Below are 5,597 nucleotides of genomic sequence, written 5' to 3'. Positions count from 1 at the left end.
ATGGATGAATCTGCCTTCTTTAATCTCTTGGTGTGTCCTGTGTGTCTGGAATGCCTGAGTACTACTGCAAAAGTCTTGCCATGCCACCTCATCTTTTGCAAAGGATGATTGCTAAGATTGTAGGTTTGCTTAGTTGTCCTGAGTGCCAGACTCTTGTTGGATCCCATGAATAGGAGCTTCCTGGTAACTTCTTGCTGGTCAGGCTTCTGGATGGCATCAAACAGCGGCCTTGAAATCCTAGCCAGTGGGGCAGTGGGACCAACTGTACAAAAGCATTAAGTGTTCAGGGCAACACTATGGCTAATTGCAGTGCAAAAGGTCTGTAGAGCTCCCAGTGTGGATGGAAGCCTAAGGTGCAAGCCTGGAGGCCCCAGTGAGGGGTATACCTGTTACCATGTCCTAAAGCATTAAATTAACATGAAGAAAAGGAGACTGGAGACTTTAAATTCAGCAAATGCAACATCTTCATTTATTTATGACATGTTGATGAGAACTAGTTCCACAGGTTAGTCAATGGGATCCATGGCAACCTTGTGCAGATTATGAAACAATTGACTCAGCCCCCACCTCAGTGCAAAGCACTTTATGACTTTGAAGTGAAAGACAAGGAAGCAGACAATGATCACTTTCCATTTGTTAAGGATGATGTTTTGACTGTGATCCAAAGGATAGATGAAAACTGCACTGAAGGAATGTTGGCAGACTAAACAGAAATGTTTCCAATTTCCTACATTGAGTTTAACTTGGCTGAAAAGCAGCTGAAAGAATGAAAGTAGCTTCCCATATCAGGAGTTGATACTACAGAAGGTACCTCAGGAGTAGCCTAGAGCAGCACTGCCACAAAGAACTCCTACACCAAGAACATCACCAAAAAATGCCCTTCTTTACTTCCCTCAACATGGCAAACAACTCCTCTCACATATCCCAGAACTGCTACTTCATACAGATCAGCCCTCCTGTCCTCATCAGCTCTAGCATCCTCTCAACTGCCACAAGGATCAGAGAAATCTGGGCCTTCCTTCAGTGTTCCTTATCAGTTTCATGTGAGTCCGACAATGTCAACTATGACCCCCCACCTACCCAAGCAGACGAGTGAAAATCAGCCCCTTTTTAAATTTCCTGTTGGATATCCCCTATCCAGCTGCCCATGAAACTATGAAGACTCCCTTTCCCACAAGCCCTCTCCTGGCTGCCACTGTCCTCACCTTCATGCCGTCACCAGCTAGTGCTGCTGCTGCTGGAAGGGGACCCAGGCTCTCGGCAGGATCCACTGATAACAGGTTGGAAGATTAAATATTATGGAAATGTTAGTTCTACCCAAATTTATCTACAGATTTGATGTCATCCCAATACAAATTCTTGCACTTAATTTGTTGAAATGTATATATTTATTCCAAAATTTAAGCAGACATGAAAAGAACCAATAATAGCAAAGGCTATTTTGAGGATTATAAACAACATATTACAAGCTAACAAAAGACAATAGCATTTGAAAGGGACAGCATAGTAGCAAAAAAGGCAAAGGCCAGGGGAACAAACAAACCAGAGTTTAGGAGCATATGGCACTCTCATAGCTCCCACCTCAGCATGGTGGGAGAAGATGGTCTTTTTTTTATGCTGGGTGCACTGAACATACAGGAGGGTAGGGACTGATCTTCACTTGAAACTATAAACAGAAAATAAAACCCATATGGATCCCAGACCTCAAGATCAAAGTTAAACCCATAAAGGCTCTGGAAGATAACATAAGAGAATAGCTTTCAGTGGGCAGAGGGGATGCAAAAAGAACAAACTGGGAATGAAAAAGTTGAGAAGCTGAAGCTCAGTCAAATGAGCCCCTGCTGTTCACCACCAAAGACAGCAGGAGCAGTGGCATGGGAAAGCCATTGGTGACAGACCCAGCTGACAAGACTCCCAGCAGAGCACCTGAAAATGCAGGAAATCAATGAAATATGTCAATCTTACTTTTAAAAAACAGGTTGAGGCTCAAACAGGTGCTTCACATAACAGTACACTCAATGGCCACCAAAGACTCAAAAAGATGTTTGATGATAATAGTAAAAAATGCAAACTAAAACCACCATGAAATTACATGACCATCATAAAGATTAATGCTTTCTAAAACTAATGTCACTGGTGGGAGCCTTAACTGGTGGGCCGTCACATTCCTGCCTCAGTCTGTTCTGGTTTAGAAGGCTTACTAGTAACTATCTAGATACTGATTTAAAATACAAATAAAAACGGAGGCTTTAGGGATTAACCTATAGCACCTCATGAGCACCTGACACACAGGAGATTGTGAAAGCATATTTGCAGAGTGAAATAACACACAAACATGGACCTGTATTTCATGAAAAGACCTGCCCCCCCCAAACAGCCAACTCATTCATAGCACCCATCATGCCAACCACACAGCTAAACAACAACAAAAAATGTCTGAAAAATATTTAATCACTGCTCAAACAATAACCTTGCCTGAGCCTCATCTTATTGACAGTGGCTGTTATATTACCACTTCACCCATGTAAAAAACTGATATGCTCTCAGCATTTCAGTCTACAGAGTAAAAGAATCTTGTCAAAACTCTTCAGCAATTAATTTTCTCTGTCCATAGAAATACACTGAATTTATTTGACCTTAAAAATACATTATATTTTTCTACAGTATCAGGACCTTTCTTGGAAGCTGTGCCGAACTATGCAGTTCTGGACTCCTGATGGCTAAGCAAAAATGGGTACCATTACTTTATTCTCTTATATAAATATCTCTGAGTGCTTCTCCTTGATTTATTTACCAGATTATATTTGCTTAGATTTTAGTTTGCTCCATGATTCATCCTAGAAGGCAGTGGCATCAGTGGTAACACAAGATTTTAAGATTTATTTCTATATCTTAGAAAGATCAACACAGCCCCTTCTGCAGAGGCCTGGGTGTCAGTCTGACCATCAATAGAGAGAAGTACAGATGCATTTCTCTGTCCCATCCTGACTTTCTGACTGTTTGGAACTGGCATGGTTTAGGGAATAACTGTAAAAGAGAGATTCACTTTCTACAAAGATTAAAAACTAAACATACAGGCTTTGTAAGCTTCAGTTTCTGCCCATTCTTAACTTACTCTGGCGCATGAAAATGTAGAACTGTTAATCCTGACACTAAGAGCCTCTGTGTGCCCAGAAAAATGTAGGCAGCCCAGGGTATGCTGGGGATACCAAGGAGTAGGTCTTTGAACACTTCACCCTGCAAACCAGGGGTTGAAAAAAGTTGTTCTAAAATTACAGAATACATAACTTTGATTGTTGTTTGGCATATACACACACACACACACACACACACACACACACACACACATATATATATATATATATATATGTATACACATATACATATACACACATACATTTAGATATGGTAATAAGAAGTGCCCCTTCTAATTTGATATGGGCAGAAAGTGATATTTTTGCCTTTAACTCTGTCATTGGTGCATGGAATCCATGTGGTTTGGCTAGTTTTATGTAAATGCTATATCAAAGGAAGATACATTTTATGACAGTGTAGTACACACTAATTCAGGCATTAAAGACATGAAGATATACACTTAGAAATAAAATAATAAATAAAATAAAGTTATCATGTCCAACTACAACTAAAAAATAAATACTAAAAATGAAGTTAAGCTCAGAAATTTGTTAAAATCTTTTGCTATTAAAACACTAGTGTTAAATATAAAACACACTGGAAATGTACACATACACACTAAATGAAATTATGGTTTATATTTTTATAAGCAATATATGGTTTGTGCACTGTAGTGCACATTACATAAAACGACGTGGATAATATTTCTGAAAATATAAATTGCTTAATTTTCTGAAAAATTACTTAAGTTTATTTAGCCAGTTCTGCCTTTTATCATAATAGGAAAGCCAAGGGTAGTTTTATTAGTGGAATCATTTTCTTTTCTAAGGTATTTCAACATTTTCCCCTGATCTGAGTCATCTGAAAATAACTCCATTGATTCATAAGCTGATTAATTCCTAATTATATTTGTAACTACCTGTAGAAGCACTCCAATCTTTCTCACTCAGTATTTATGTTTTCAAGTGTCTCTAGCAATATGAACTTCTTCAACTCGTAATGCACTTGTGATCCAGCCTAGCTGGAGTACTTAATCCCCAACACCCACCAACATTAACACAAAAGACGCCCAGCTTAGAGCCAGCAAAAGTTTTCAAAGCTCTAATTTTAATTACTTTCCAAAATATCCCCAGCAGAAAATGAAATGATGCACATCTAAACCAAACTCAAACAAAAATATGTGTGCTTTCAAAGTAGGTAAAGCAGGAAGTTACAAGGTGTCTGCAAAAGGAGGAGAAGTTTCAGCTTATGCATGTGACCAAAATGGCAGTGCTAGTGGGGTAGATATCTCTATTATGTCCTGTCCCTCAAACCCTACTACATCAATAATTTCTTTTCCCCTTCAACCTTATATTATAGCTTCTCCCTTAAGAAAAAAGAAAGAAAATAATGAATAAATTTTGCAATAGTTTGGATCCTAATTATCCTCCACAAGCCCATTTGTTAAAGGCTTGGTCCTCACTGTGGTGCTATTGTGTGATGATGGATCCTAGAGGAGGTGAGGCCTAGTGGGAAGTCTCCAGGTTACTAGAGGCTCACCCTTGAAGAAAGAGTGTGTGCCCAGTCCCCTACTCTGCCCCTCTCTTTCCCTTCACTGCCATCAATTTTTGCTTTCACATCCTTCTACCAGGATGTGCCACCTTGCTACAGGATCAGGGCTACCGGACAAAACCATGAACTGAAATTATCCTCTCTCTTCATAAGATTTTCTATTTTGGGGGTTTTCTTGGTATTTGATGACATGATGAGAAGCTGACTAATGCAACTCCCACCTCTGCTCTTCCTAGTCCTCAATACTATGTTCAAAAGGGCATCTAAGTCATGTGGCTGCTTACTGCTTTCTAGTGCCTTGCACTTGACCTGGAGGCTCTCTAGTTGTCTTCCTCAGCCTTGGCTTCAGGGCCTAGTGCTCCTTTCTTGGGGCCATCCCAGCATCCAATATTCATCCTCACACCCAGGCATCCAATCTACCACTTAGATGCATCCTCTCTATATTTCTGCCATTCTGCCTGTGTTAGTTAAGCATGCATCAACAAAGCACCACAAATCTGGGGCTTAAACCTCAGAAATGCATGGTGGCTCAATGTTGGGGGCTGCAAGTTCAGGCCAGCACATCATCAGGGATTGCAGCCCCTGCAGGAGAGGACAGGGACAGTCAGCTGCAGGTGGGCCTGTAGTCACAGTGCTCCGTCCCTCATAGGTATTCTCCCTGTGTCTGTATACTATGGTTCCCCTGTTGCCTGTGACCTAATCCCATCTTATTACAAGGACACTAGTCATGGGGGATCAGGCCCACCATAATAATCTTGCTTTACCTCCATATCCCAATTTACTTATAAAACATGGCCACATGAATGTTCCTAATGGATAGCCCTGACCCATTTTCCTCCTGTGAGAGGCGAAAATGGTTAATCTCAAAGGTCTTCCTTGACTTACAAATTAAGAGCAAATTCCTGACCCTG

General features: G+C 40.4%; 1 pseudogene; it reads left to right on the top strand.

Annotated features, from left to right (window-relative positions):
• LOC113176037 (E3 ubiquitin-protein ligase SH3RF1 pseudogene) lies at positions 1-1,096 on the top strand (annotated as a pseudogene).
• Positions 1,097-5,597: the final 4,501 nt, after the last annotated feature.

Source organism: Urocitellus parryii, chromosome 11, assembly GCF_045843805.1.
Source record: "Urocitellus parryii isolate mUroPar1 chromosome 11, mUroPar1.hap1, whole genome shotgun sequence".
Classification (NCBI taxonomy): Eukaryota; Metazoa; Chordata; class Mammalia; order Rodentia; family Sciuridae; genus Urocitellus; species Urocitellus parryii.
This window is presented reverse-complemented; position numbering and strand designations above follow the sequence as displayed.